Raw genomic sequence first — 13,440 nt, 5'->3', positions numbered from 1 at the left:
ATAAAGATATGAAATTAATTAATTCAATCTGAACAAAAAACGACACCATAATAGCAAAAGGCGACAAACATAGCGCAGCACTGTATAAATAAAATTAAATACAGTGAAAAAATTAAAACATTCCTGGAAAAAATTAATTTAAATGAACCAATAAGATAAAGCCCTACACAGGAATAACCAAAAATTGTCAAATTCCGTAATATTTAAATGCAAATCACTAAAAAAAATACCACTAACTCCTATTGAAAAATATTAGAGAAATATCTCGTATTTTTAAATATGTTGAAAAACAATGAAATTAACCTAAATTACACTTAGTCAAAACTATTTTGAATATGATAGATCATATTACAAACAGAACAATTCGTTAGCTATATGATCTTCTTTATCTGGCCTTCTTGCCGACAAATGTTTTCAAAAATTATAAGAAACGTAAATTATTAATAAAGCTAATACTATTAAAAACAATGTGATATATTGGATTAGATCTGTTTCATGAGATAACAATTTGTTACATATAACAACCAAGATAATACATTTGTATATTGTTTAAACCCTTGGATACAGTTAAATTCGTAATTTAATTAACGAACAAATCAATTTATTACATCTGGCCATTCCACAATAAACTGGAACACACTCATTGAAATGTTACAGAAAATCAACTTGAACTTATCATTTCAAAAATTTCAAATCGTCTATGGCAACAAAAATTAGCTGCGTTTTACTCAGCGATACACAAGCTTATGAATATTCCCATGAATGAAAAAGTGTTAGTGAAAAAAAAAACAAGCAATAATATATTTGGTAACAAAAAAGATATAATTCTAAAATAAAAGGCACAGATATGAAAAAGAATAGTAAAACGAAATCAATAAAGAATGATATTTTAGAAAAGGTATAAAAGATTATATGTTTGTACCATATGTGAGTATAATAAAAGGCTAAATTTTTTCAAGGCTACTTTGTTATATTAGTTATTATTTGTAATAAACTTAAAAGTATATGGTAGTGTTGATACTGGCTGCGTAAGCTAATTAATTAAAGGTAACTGAAATGTTTTCGTCAATTCAATATTCTAAATCGCCTATTTACTTAAGCAACTTAACTTGCAGAATCTGTATTTTAAAATATATATTATATGTCAATGTTTGTATTATAAAGAACAATCGAAGAATGCAGGAGAGTATCAACGTATCTTTAGACCCACGGTAGACCATCCAAAAATTAAAAATTAATATTTTTTAATGCTGTTGATTAATAATGGTTACATAAAAAGTTATGGCCCAGAAGAGTGACTCATTTTGAGCCGTGCATGCAAACGCTCAACAACAGGCTGTAATATTTCACTTCCGCTCAGTACCCTCAGAGAGACAGAGAAACTCCACGCCTATGAATACGATCTGTTTATTCGATTCCAAGCGTTAGTTGTGGTCATGACCTTAATCGTTTAGTGACTGTAAATATCTGAGAGGATCAATTTTAATCTCCTTACAAGCCATTGACTGCCATAAACTCAAAGGTCTCATGTTTATGGGAGGAACAACCATAAACCTAAATCTACATGCGATGTATTTCTCCTCTCGCTCCGTACATCTCGAGATGCGAGATGATAGCGTGGCATTTCAATCCAAGCAAAGATAATATAACAAGTTATAATCTTTATATTGGGCTATAATTTGGTCTAGCAATAAACCATCACTTCAATATATGAGGCACTTACTCCAAATTGGTTAGTACATCGAGTTGAGTTAGTATTGGAAGAGAGTCTATTTCGTTCCGTCTTTAGTGTATATAAAAGTAACTGTATATTTATGTCAACAACATATTAACTATATGTTTCAACTGACACAGCATTAGCAACGGTCCTTTAACATTTAATAAGCTGGAACTAGGCATTAAAAACCGTTCAATGACTACCAAATCTTTCTGCCTCAATTCTTTTTAAACTGCAAAGGTATATTTGTATCCATTATAATTTTTATACCTCATACAAATATTTGAATCTATGGTAAAATCTCATAGAAATAACCCTAAATATAACTTAAGAATTCTGCAATGATATCATAGATTGAAATTGAAAATCATGCATAGCTATTCACAGAAGTATTTCAATCACTTCAAACTAAGAAAGAATCACTTTAATAGCTTTTATCACAATATTTTACTTTTATACACGTATATGTTTCATAAATTCATATTCGTTTTTTGTGTCTTAGTGCCATTTTATTATCAATGCAATACCTTACACAACGTAGAAACAAAGCATCGCATAATTCAGGAAACATTCGAATTGATTACTAAATAACTGGATATGTTTATTATGTTTATATTAAATTCTCCTATGACGCAAAACTCGAACTTTATTCCTCTCTAATAAGAGTGAAATGTCAATTCCCGCCTAGAGGGTATCTGATATCTCGATCCATTATTAGTTCTGAAGTATTCACCGTCTCTTACAAAATATCTTATATCATGCATATAACTAAAAACAAGATTACGTGTCTTTTATTTGTTTGATATCGACAACAGTATCTTTATACTAATAGTATCTACTCACACTGCGAATGTTTATCCGTTATAATTAACAAATATTCAGTACAATTACCCAAACTTTACATACCTAAAAGTATGTTGATGGTAATTTGCAGTATTAGAGGTTTCATTTTAAAATATTTGTAATCCATTCCGTCACAATTTGCTCAATAATGTTTGGAAATAAAGTCATTCAAATAACTACAACAATGTTGTTGTTTATAACAAGATAAAATAAAGTTATTTGTAGTAAAGAAACTCAAGTTTTGCTTAAATTAAAAGTTTTAAGTAATAACCCTGATTGGTTAGTGGCCCTAGATGCAAAACAATTGTTACATTTATTCCTACAAATAAAGAAAAGAATTCAAGCCGCTACATTTGGGTACTCCACACATCAACAACTGTGTTGATTATTGTTATTCTAATATGGTATTTCATGACAATTTTACTTTCGTTATTTGCCATAACGAAAAAAATTCAGTCACTTAAAATGAAGTAAATAATTGTCAGTTGTAGGTGCAAATAGTAATTTATTGTTAAATCTTTGGAAATTTTAATGGTGCTTTACGAATAAGTAGTATCCACACTAATTAAATATGTTTCTTTATGTGTCATATACTTTATAATGTGCTACAATAATGGATGCTTACCCTAGGGAAACCAATGAAGGCGTTTACATACTATCACAGCGTACCTGCCTGTCTGTTACCATGCAGCATTGCAGATAGCTCGTAAATCTATCTCTAGGAGGTTTTATTTTGCTCTCTTAGGACAAGAAGCTTATAAATTGCAACTAGTCATAAAGGACCTTTGCAATGCTTCCGGAGTGACAGGGTATTCTGGATGAGTAAGGTTATGGGTAGGGGCCGCCTCCTATCGCGATCCATGAGGAAGAATTTAGGGCACTAATCTCAAGTTATGTCCCGTAGAAAGAAGGGGAGGCCAGCTCTGAACCAGCCTCTCCAGTCAAAGCAGGCAGGGGGTGTCACATCCTTATGTCTAGGCTAGTAAGAATCTTTGACACTTAAACGAAACCCACCAACTCCAACAGTCATCTCCTGCAGTAGACTAGATCTATCGCATTACCCTTGTACCCTGGAATCTCAACATTTGCGGTTAGTGATATCCAAAACGTTGCCCAGATTTAAATGGCACATCGGTTTTTGCTGCGCCCAGTGGTAGATTCAGCCAGAAAAGATCCCTGCTGAGGGTTTACTAGAAGGTTTTTAACCCCATCAAAACATTGATACTCTTCAACTTTTGGTCTTAGCTTTATGGAAAATATTTAAAAGATAAATTACAACAAAGGTTTGATGTCTTTGGTTTCATAAGGGTATGAGATAATATACAGTTTTTATGCGTATTAAGTGTACCTTTAAATGAGACACCTCCAATAAATTCATCCACCAAAAATGAGAGTGTAAACGTGTTGAAAGTTTAATATTGTTCCTATGGTGCTAAAATTGGGATGGTTTCCAATTAGAACATTTGTTTTATGTCACAAAAATTTAATAAATGTTAAAAGCAATGTTTTTATGGTTACCATATGTGAATTGCACATCACAATTTTACGCACTTTTCTGATCAGTTTTTGAAAACTGTATTTGAATAAGTGAAACTGCATTTGAGTTAGCACTTAAAAACGACACTTTAGATACTTATAGAACCGTTTTATTTTATAATGTTTTAAAGTTCAATTTTGAAGTGTGACGAAATAAGAGAGTTTGACAAAAATATTAAATTTATTATGTGCAACAGCTTTAATGTGTTCCTTGTTCTCAAATTCTACATAAGAAACTGAACCAAAAATATAATTATTTATCTTACACACACTAGTGCTATCTTAAAAGGAACAATAGTTGCGGAAGTTGCACGTAGCCGAAAGTTCAAATGGGAATATAATATTATGATAGTGACAAATTTGGACAAATCTGAAAAATGTTGTGTTTCAAGGTCTAGACATTGAGTTTGCAATAGCACTCATTAAATTTATACATAAGTTTTATAAAAAATAAAATAAGATAAAAATTTCCTCCCAATAAAATATACCTAAAAACATGTCAGGTTTCAAAAAGGAGTTCATTACAAAAAATATACTAACTATAAAATCTGTAAATATGGCCCTAACTATGTAACTTTTACTTTTGTGAAATGATGCACATTGTCTCCGCGTGAATACTATCAAGATAGTGAAAAACTGCTTGTATACTTAAGATATTACAATAATACAATCATAACATAGTTACTATAGAACATATTTTGAATCTCAGTTTTATTTATGCTTCTAATATACGCAAAACGAAATAACTTGTCTAAAATATGATGTTACTATTTACTTCTGTCTTTCTGGAAATATACAAATTCAAACCACGACTCGGCTAAGGCTTGTGAAATGTATATCCCTTTTTGCAGAATGGCTACCAACAATGACTGAGGCCAAGTGCGGGTCTGCTAGACGGATATTGACATGTTCTTGAGACTTTCAATCCACTCGGTACAATATCTCTGCTTTTTGGGCTTTAGGGATTTTTGCACTACTTGGAGCATTCGTTTAAATATTTAGTCAATAAATTTTTACAAGGAAACTAAAGTTCTAACACTGTTGAAATTTAGTACCTAAATGCATTTACGCACAAAATATCAGTTGTAGCTCATAATAGCTCTTTAAAAGTTTATAACACTAGTCCTTGGGTGATTTTTCAGTTTGACTTATGACAGTAATAATATGAGTGTTGCGTAATATGTAGTTGTTAAGTGAGACAGTAAAGTTTGCGTTTGGAATTTACTACTGTACGTATATTTGCTCACTTAAACATATAAATAATAATTTACGAACGAGTTTTCATGTGGAATTGGAAAATAGACCTTTAAAACATAACAAGTAAAGAAAGTATTTCAACTGACCTTGAACTGTTGCAGAACAGCTGAAGTCCTCTTCACTGGACAAGTGCAAGCCTGGGAACAGTAGAGAACCGATAACTTCCACAATAGCAGACCGTCATCAATCAAAAACAGTCCATCATTAATTAAGGGGCTCAGGTTTCTAGTTGGCATTTTTTGTGTGAGATTCTAGAGTTAGAAAATGCCAATCGTGTGTATACAAACACATTTTTTATATTATGTCAAAATATATTTCACATAAAATATTAGTAGTAGTTATAACGTTTTAATGGTTTTAGAAAGTTGTACCATTATTTAAATACCAGTAAACTATATTTTGCTACAACAATTTCAGTTTAAGAACAAGATAATAACTTTACTACTTTTTCTGTATAGTTTATATTATAACAATTAATTGTTTTGCCGAATTACGAATTTTGCGTAAGTTTTTTATACATAAAAAAGAACAGTAAAAATAATATTTTGAAAATATTATATTCACAAATTAACTATAAATATTGCTCTAATATACAAGCATAGTTTATGTCTCAGACCGGTTGTATTACATTTTTATATATAAAAATAAAAATGTAAATAAATTGCACAAATTAAAAAAACGTAATACTTTGTCGGAAACTTCCCTGTAGGAAATATAGGAAGCTTGTATTACGTTGAAATGTAATTATTTTACGGGGAAAATTCAGTTTATCATAGTTTTAGTCTCATCACGAGCTATTAAAATAACTCTTAATTTTATATTTTCCTTACGGACTTTCCCAATATTGAAATCCGTTAAATATTTACATTGTTAGATTTCGATAATTCGATCCTCAATATACATATTATGTAAGTACAATAAAATTATAAAAGTATTTTAAATGTTAAATTTGAATCCCTTACTTTAATCTACTTCCAAAATTAGTAGACAGAAACAGACAAACATTACTTGACATTTATTTCTATATCATTTAGGTTACTAGCTACGTTGGCGTTTAGCCAATTATATTTCCGAGTAAATTTATTTCAGTTATTTAAAAAGTACTACAATTATTCCTGTTAGTCTCCAAAAATGTGTTGGGAAAACAGTATTGGTTTGCACTAAACCGCAGTTTGAAGAGCAATGATCCTTCTCCCTCATCTGGACGAGAGGAAGGTAACCAAATCCACCCAGGGCTGTTGTCGAGGACTGCATATTGCCTCTCATCCATCATCGCCTTCACTGACGGTGCTTAATGGTCTAGTAAGACAGCTCTTGAAACACATTTACCTGGACTTTGCAAATTACGTTTTATAACATGTAACATCCCGCCAATTTATAAGTACGTACCATTAATAACTCAAGCTCTCTTATGAATTGGTATAGCTTAAATTACTTTTGATAATTGTTTGATTTTCCACATATTAGCTTTATTGTATTTTAACTACGTGTTAAAACATATTGGCAGTGCATTCTTATTGTGTTTATTGGTAAATTACGTTTTGGAAACCGAACTAAAAAATACCAGTTTTAGACGAATACGAGGGTTCTACTGTTTGTAGAATTTATTTCCAATCGTGGATTCGTAAGATAAACATACATTTTTCTCTTAAACACAATGGCGTAGTAAATGAGAGTCACAGCCCCTTCCTATGAGGATAATACGGAGGCCCCAAAATAAAATTAACAAAAAGTATTAGAAACCACCGATCCATGCTGTTAACAGTCTAAGACTTGCCAACCAGATAATTTGAACTTTACATAACTCTCCACCAAGGTTTTCCACAGTGCATATAAAAAACCACACTTAAATTGCCCTCTTTTGAAAATTCTAACTACTCGTATACTGCTGCTTGTAGGAAATACTAACAAACAAATAGTTCGTTACCATTCTTCCTCTATGTTATGATCCTTGTCTGAAAAAGCTGCAAGAATTAGATAAAGGGCGCATTAAGCAAATTTAATACACCCTAGGAATCATTCTGAACCAAAATTATTTCCAATTAAAAAAGTTCTACAAATAAACCGATGTACTAGCAATGGGATCAACCTTACCACATATGACCTCAGACATATTCCTTAAAACTGAATACCAAAATATAACAAACATAATCAAGAAGCCCGAATGAACGGGAGAGTGGTTCAATTATGTTGATGAAAGATTCAAACTGTAATCAAAGCTTTGAATAAAGAAACCTAATCAAACAGAAAACTAAATAAGTAATAACCTAAATTACCTTTACTTAACACAAAAATAACAACACATTTTTAACGATCAAAATAGCTTACATACCAAATATTTTAACGAAAATGTACAAAGATTTGCCACCTGAGGACAAATACCAATCCCTACAAAACAACGTACATACATTTCATTGATTAATATAAAATAAACCGATACAACGGATAATGAACGTACCCGGAAGACAGTGTTATCAAACAAATGGACGGATTGCCCTTTGATCTTTTGTTCCCGAAATCAGTATAGTTCTTCGTGGACCAAGAGTAACCTATACACCAAATATAAAGTCTCTAGGCCTTTTATATCAAGAATTATCGCACATATCAACAGACAAACTAATAGACTATATGCAAAAAAAACTCCATAATCCAAATTCAATAGGGTTTTACTTGGTCCAAGAGGAACCTATGTGCCTAATTACAAGTTTCTAGAAAGCCTTGTAAACCTGTAACTCTCACACAGACGTACATACAGACAACACCACTTTAGAAGTTACTGTAAGAAGTACCACTAGGAGTAAGAAGGGTTCTTAAGAATGATTTAATATAACAATTTTGTTTTCAAATCATAGATTTCAAGAATTACTTAGACTTAACATATCCACGTCGTTACCAATGTGGATATTAGCTAATGCATTAAATTTAATCTAATACAATTTTAGAAAATTTGGTACAAATTAATCTTAAAAATAGACATGTTGTATCACTCTCTAAAGTGCATAATACCATGTATACATAAAGTTGTAGAAAATTAATGAATATACAGTATGAAGTACGAAATGGCCACATTAGCTAAATGCATTCTTAGACATAACCCTAAATCTCATGATATTACTACTTCAATCTCGTGCATTACGACCATCATAATACTAATAGTGCGTATACCTCTGCAAATGTGTCTTTTTTAACCTCTGAATACTCGTATGTTGAAAGGTCGACTGTGATGGCGTAGCAAACAAAAAAGTAGACTGTTGTGGCTGTAAAACTACAGAAAGCGCTAAACCTAAATCTATTCTAGGAGCATTATACAAACAAGAAATTCCCTTGTGATAAAAGCGTCAGTTGAAAATAAAGAAACTCTTCGAATCTCATTATTTTTTAATCTTAGTTAAATGTTCTTTAAGATATTTAACATATATTGTTAGTGGATATTTTGTTTATCTATCCACTAAAAGAAAGAGACATATACTTATAACTGAACTATTTTTTTATATGAATTATTCATTTTCACTGCAATTTAGCTACCATACAGAGAGTCAAATAAATGCCCTTCACCCACAATAACTTTTGAACGGTAAAGAATGTTCTAATGTTATATGGAGATATGTAATAACATACCATGTGGTCATTTTGGAGGATTTTACTGTTACCCCTCACTGCGAGAAATTGTGGGAACAACTCACAAGTTTTAAATGGAATGCCAGCGATTGGTATCTCAAATTAAAGATCTTAATGTTACACAACCAACAACATCAAACAGACCCATTTCTGAGCACTTTGTTCAAAATAGGTACAATCTAAACAAAGATTCTTACTCCTTCTATAAGCTACTTGGGAATGAGTGTACAATATTCTCCATTATTCAGATTCTTTAAAATGATATCTAGTTGAGCTTTACGCTTCCACAAAATTGAGTTTACAGGGGTGAGTAAAAGGTATTTCACAATAACCTTATCTTGTGTCACCTATTCTAATGAACCTCATAGAAGAAAACTAATGGTTCAAATTAGAGTTCTTTAAGTTGAGACCACCTGTCCAATAGTAGTTAGAATTTCACACAGTCATCATAAATTGGTTTTTCTTGATATTGTTGAATTTATCTGATTAACTAATTTAATGTGAAGTATCACTCGATGGATTATCTCACTTAGAATTTTAATCACTGAGATATCAAACTTCAAAATATAACGTTCTCGCAGTAAGTTATATGTACCGAAAGAATAGAAAGAATTTTAGATTGGAATTGTCTTGATGATAGCTTCAAATGAACATTTATTTAATTTACATTTTAGTTACTTCTTTTAAAAATATCTCTGAAATTTCTTGTACTTCTCACCAATATTTATGACATTTTATTGAATCGCTCAACTATTTTAGGGCTGTATGAAGAAATCCTAAGTCTAAAGGGAGACTAACGTCGACATTCTTAGCCTTTCAGTTAACACACTTATGACGTAATAAATTATGGCATTTTACTTCAGTTGATTTAAATCCCAACAAAACAAACACGGATAAAGAAAAACTTCTGCATGTAACATGACATTTATAAAGTGTAACTGACTTTGGCAGATGAATAACAAGAAATATTTACTATCACTTAATAAAAATGTGTAAACCTATTATTCTTTACTTTGACAAGTGGAGAAGCCAAAGTCCATAAATATAACGGATAATAGAGTGCCAGGGAGGTTTTCAAGTGGGGCGTAGCCCGGAGGAATTTTCCAAATAGGAATAAACCTAAATGTTAACAAGGGACCCTTAGAATGCCCATGTAAAATTCCAGTACAATCGGTCTAGTAATGTTTACGACATTGAGTAACATACAAACAGACGGGTAGCATTATAATTGTATATAATAGTGTATATGTGTATAAAACAAATTTTTTACTATTGCCACTTATAAACTTTAGTTACCGTTTTCAATTTAAGTTTAATATTTTCAGTAAATATGTGGTCATTTGAGACATGATTTTTTTATTATTTCCTACATCAGAGGTAAAACAGTACTGTCATATCTTATACTGCTACAGTGACAACGTAAACATTCAATACTAAGTTAAAGTTCTTCTTATATAAGTAATGATAATATTACACGATAACCCAACTCTGGAAAATGACGATTTCAAATCGCCTGATCCTCTAAAACTTTTGAACATTACAATATAAAAACTGTTCTTGCCATTTATCTTCAAAAATGTAAAATTATGTCACATACCGTACAACTTTTTCTATTTAAAAATCTAAATTAACAATGAGAAGTTGACACGCAAATCCCATACGTTCTCGACACAACGTTCGTGTACGAAACATAGACAGTGCTCATTGAGAAACCAATAATGCAAAGTTCCAGTTTTGTATTTTAGAAAACAACACCGACAGTCTCGCTCGGTAGTTTCGGTTTTTAATATTTATCATTTCAATGTCTAACAGTATATCAGTTAAAATACTATGTTCCAAATCTTGCTTTAAAAATATCCAAAATTTTCACCGGAATTAATTATTTGTTTTCCTTTACTTGATTGAACTTATTTTCTATTTTTGTCTATAAAATAAATCGTTTTTACTTTTTATAAATACTCTTTTACTTAAATATATACCGAAATGTTTCAAGGTCTTGTTTTCAATGAAAATAACATGATTTATTTACGTTACAACACTAATGTTATTTATTAATAACTATTAATTCCAATAGCTGATTCCCACTTCATTGTGCAATAATACTTAAAAAGAAAGGTCCTAGAGACTTGAGTATAAGTTACTCTTGGTCCAAGGAACCCCCTATTGAATTTGGAGTAAAAAGGCCAAAACGCCACTCCATTCGTCTGGATATCCGTCTGTTTGGTTGCGTTCTGTTGGGATCCTTCGGTAATCCGCTATACCGGTTTATTACTTCTTATATTCCTAGAAAGAAAAACTAATTATAACATAATGTTTGTTAATGTTTGATTAAACAACCGTCTTGTTCAAACAGGAAACAATTTTTGTCCGCGCTTGATAAAAAAATATTATATACAGTGCGTTCATAAACTTGTGTAAATCATCTAGAGAGCATTTTAAAATTCTACGCAGTAATTATTTACTATGGAGGGTAATCACTCAACATCCCTGAAGAGTTTGTAGGACTCGCAAGGTGACCTCATAAATACTTTTCTCATCACAGCTCTTTTGTTTTGAAAAAAGGTGAGAACGATCTCTTTTTAGCTTTATTTTCCCATCCTCATGTGCCACTTCTCTAATCACACAGAATAAGGAGGACAGTCGGTACGGTACAAAGTCAACGCTACAGTACTGATAATCGGTACAATGGTCACAGACAGTAGTCAATCCTGCGTTGTATTTAAGAGTATCTGAGACCCAAAGTCTGATGCCAGCCGCTAGGTGACAGGTTCTCCTAAAATTAAAAAGTGTTATATTTGAAATTTTATTTATTTTATTAAATTATGGAATTTTATACTAAATTATATTTATTATATTACCCATAATAATTAGACACTGAAAATATAAAAAAATGAACTTCTTACCGAGTGACTGAAGAAATTGTTGTTTATTCGACTTGTCACGATTACGAAATAAATAAATTTATTTTTTTTAACCCATATATATATATAGATATATAGATATATATATATATATATATATATATATATATATATATATATATATATATATATATATCCATAATATGGACCAGATAAGCTGTCACTCTAACATACAGCTGTACTAATAGAGGGTCAATACTGACCCATGGGCTTATACAGGTTAAAGTATTAGTGTACTATTACATATAACCCATATACACCTAGAATATGGACCAGATAAGCTGTCACTCTAACATACAGCTGTACTAATAGAGGGTCAATACTGACCCATGGGCTTATACAGGTTAAAGTATTAGTGTACTATTACATATAACCCATATACACCTAGAATATGGACCAGATAAGCTGTCACTCTAACATACAGCTGTACTAATAGAGGGTCAATACTGACCCATGGGCTTATACAGGTTAAAGTATTAGTGTACTATTACATATAACCCATATACACCTAGAATATGAACCAGATAAGCTGTCACTCTAACATACAGCTGTACTAATAGAGGGTCAATACTGACCCATGGGCTTATACAGGTTAAGTAGAAACGTTGTCAGGAAAATGAATTATAAAATGACCCATGGGCTTATACAGGTTAAAGTACTAGTGTACTATTACATATAACCCATATACACCTAGAATATGGACCAGATAAGCTGTCACTCTAACATACAGCTGTACTAATAGAGGGTCAATACTGACCCATGGGCTTATACAGGTTAAAGTATTAGTGTACTATTAAATATAACCCATATACACCTAGAATATGGACCAGATAAACTGTTACTCTAACATACAGCTGTACTAATAGAGGGTCAATACTGACCCATGGGCTTATACAGGTTAAAGTATTAGTGTACTATTACATATAACCCATATACACCTAGAATATGGACCAGATAAACTGTTACTCTAACATACAGCTGTACTAATAGAGGGTCAATACTGACCCATGGGCTTATACAGGTTAAGTAGAAACGTTGTCAGGAAAATGAAAGCCCTTTCACTATGGATTGCTGATAGACCGACGATATAAAGGTTTCGGTGGAATATATTTGGATATACTCGCATGTACCTTCCGCAGGTGGCATTTGCGGATTCTTGTTTATAGGAAAATACGTTTTCAGATTTGCCTTTATAATACATTTCTCAAAGGATTTGCGTGAGCTCAGAAACAGCCTGTATACGATATATACTACACAAAACTGCTAGGATTAACTATAAACAATTTACAATATTGTGAATTAATGATTCATGAAATTATGTACAGAGTTATCTTGGCACTAAATATATTTCCAGTAAAACTTAAAAAATATATTGAAAGTAAAATTAGTTTTATAAATAAGATACTACAACATTACACGCTAAAACGTTAAATTTGGAATTAAACTTTAAACCGTTAAATTAACAGAGGCGACACCAACTATCGCAAACCCACTAATGAAACAAGATTTTGGACAGTCTGGATGCGGAGATTATCACTTCAATTATAA

The 13,440-nt window shown here is 31.4% G+C and overlaps 1 protein-coding gene across 3 annotated transcripts in view; it reads right to left on the bottom strand.

Moving 5' to 3' along the window:
- LOC124365332 (orexin receptor type 2-like) overlaps window positions 1-13,440 on the bottom strand; it is a 361,016-nt gene that overhangs the window by 310,881 nt on the left and 36,695 nt on the right. For 2 of the 3 annotated variants that reach the window (XM_046821307.1, XM_046821315.1), the window contains exon 2: window positions 5,440-5,490. The exons of the other annotated variant lie outside the window; for it this stretch is intronic. The gene's annotated coding sequence lies outside the window, so the exon portion shown is untranslated. The remainder of the gene's footprint in view (window positions 1-5,439; window positions 5,491-13,440) is intronic. 3 annotated transcript variants of the gene reach the window in all.

Source organism: Homalodisca vitripennis, chromosome 1, assembly GCF_021130785.1.
Source record: "Homalodisca vitripennis isolate AUS2020 chromosome 1, UT_GWSS_2.1, whole genome shotgun sequence".
Lineage (NCBI taxonomy): Eukaryota > Metazoa > Arthropoda > Insecta > Hemiptera > Cicadellidae > Homalodisca > Homalodisca vitripennis.
This window is presented reverse-complemented; position numbering and strand designations above follow the sequence as displayed.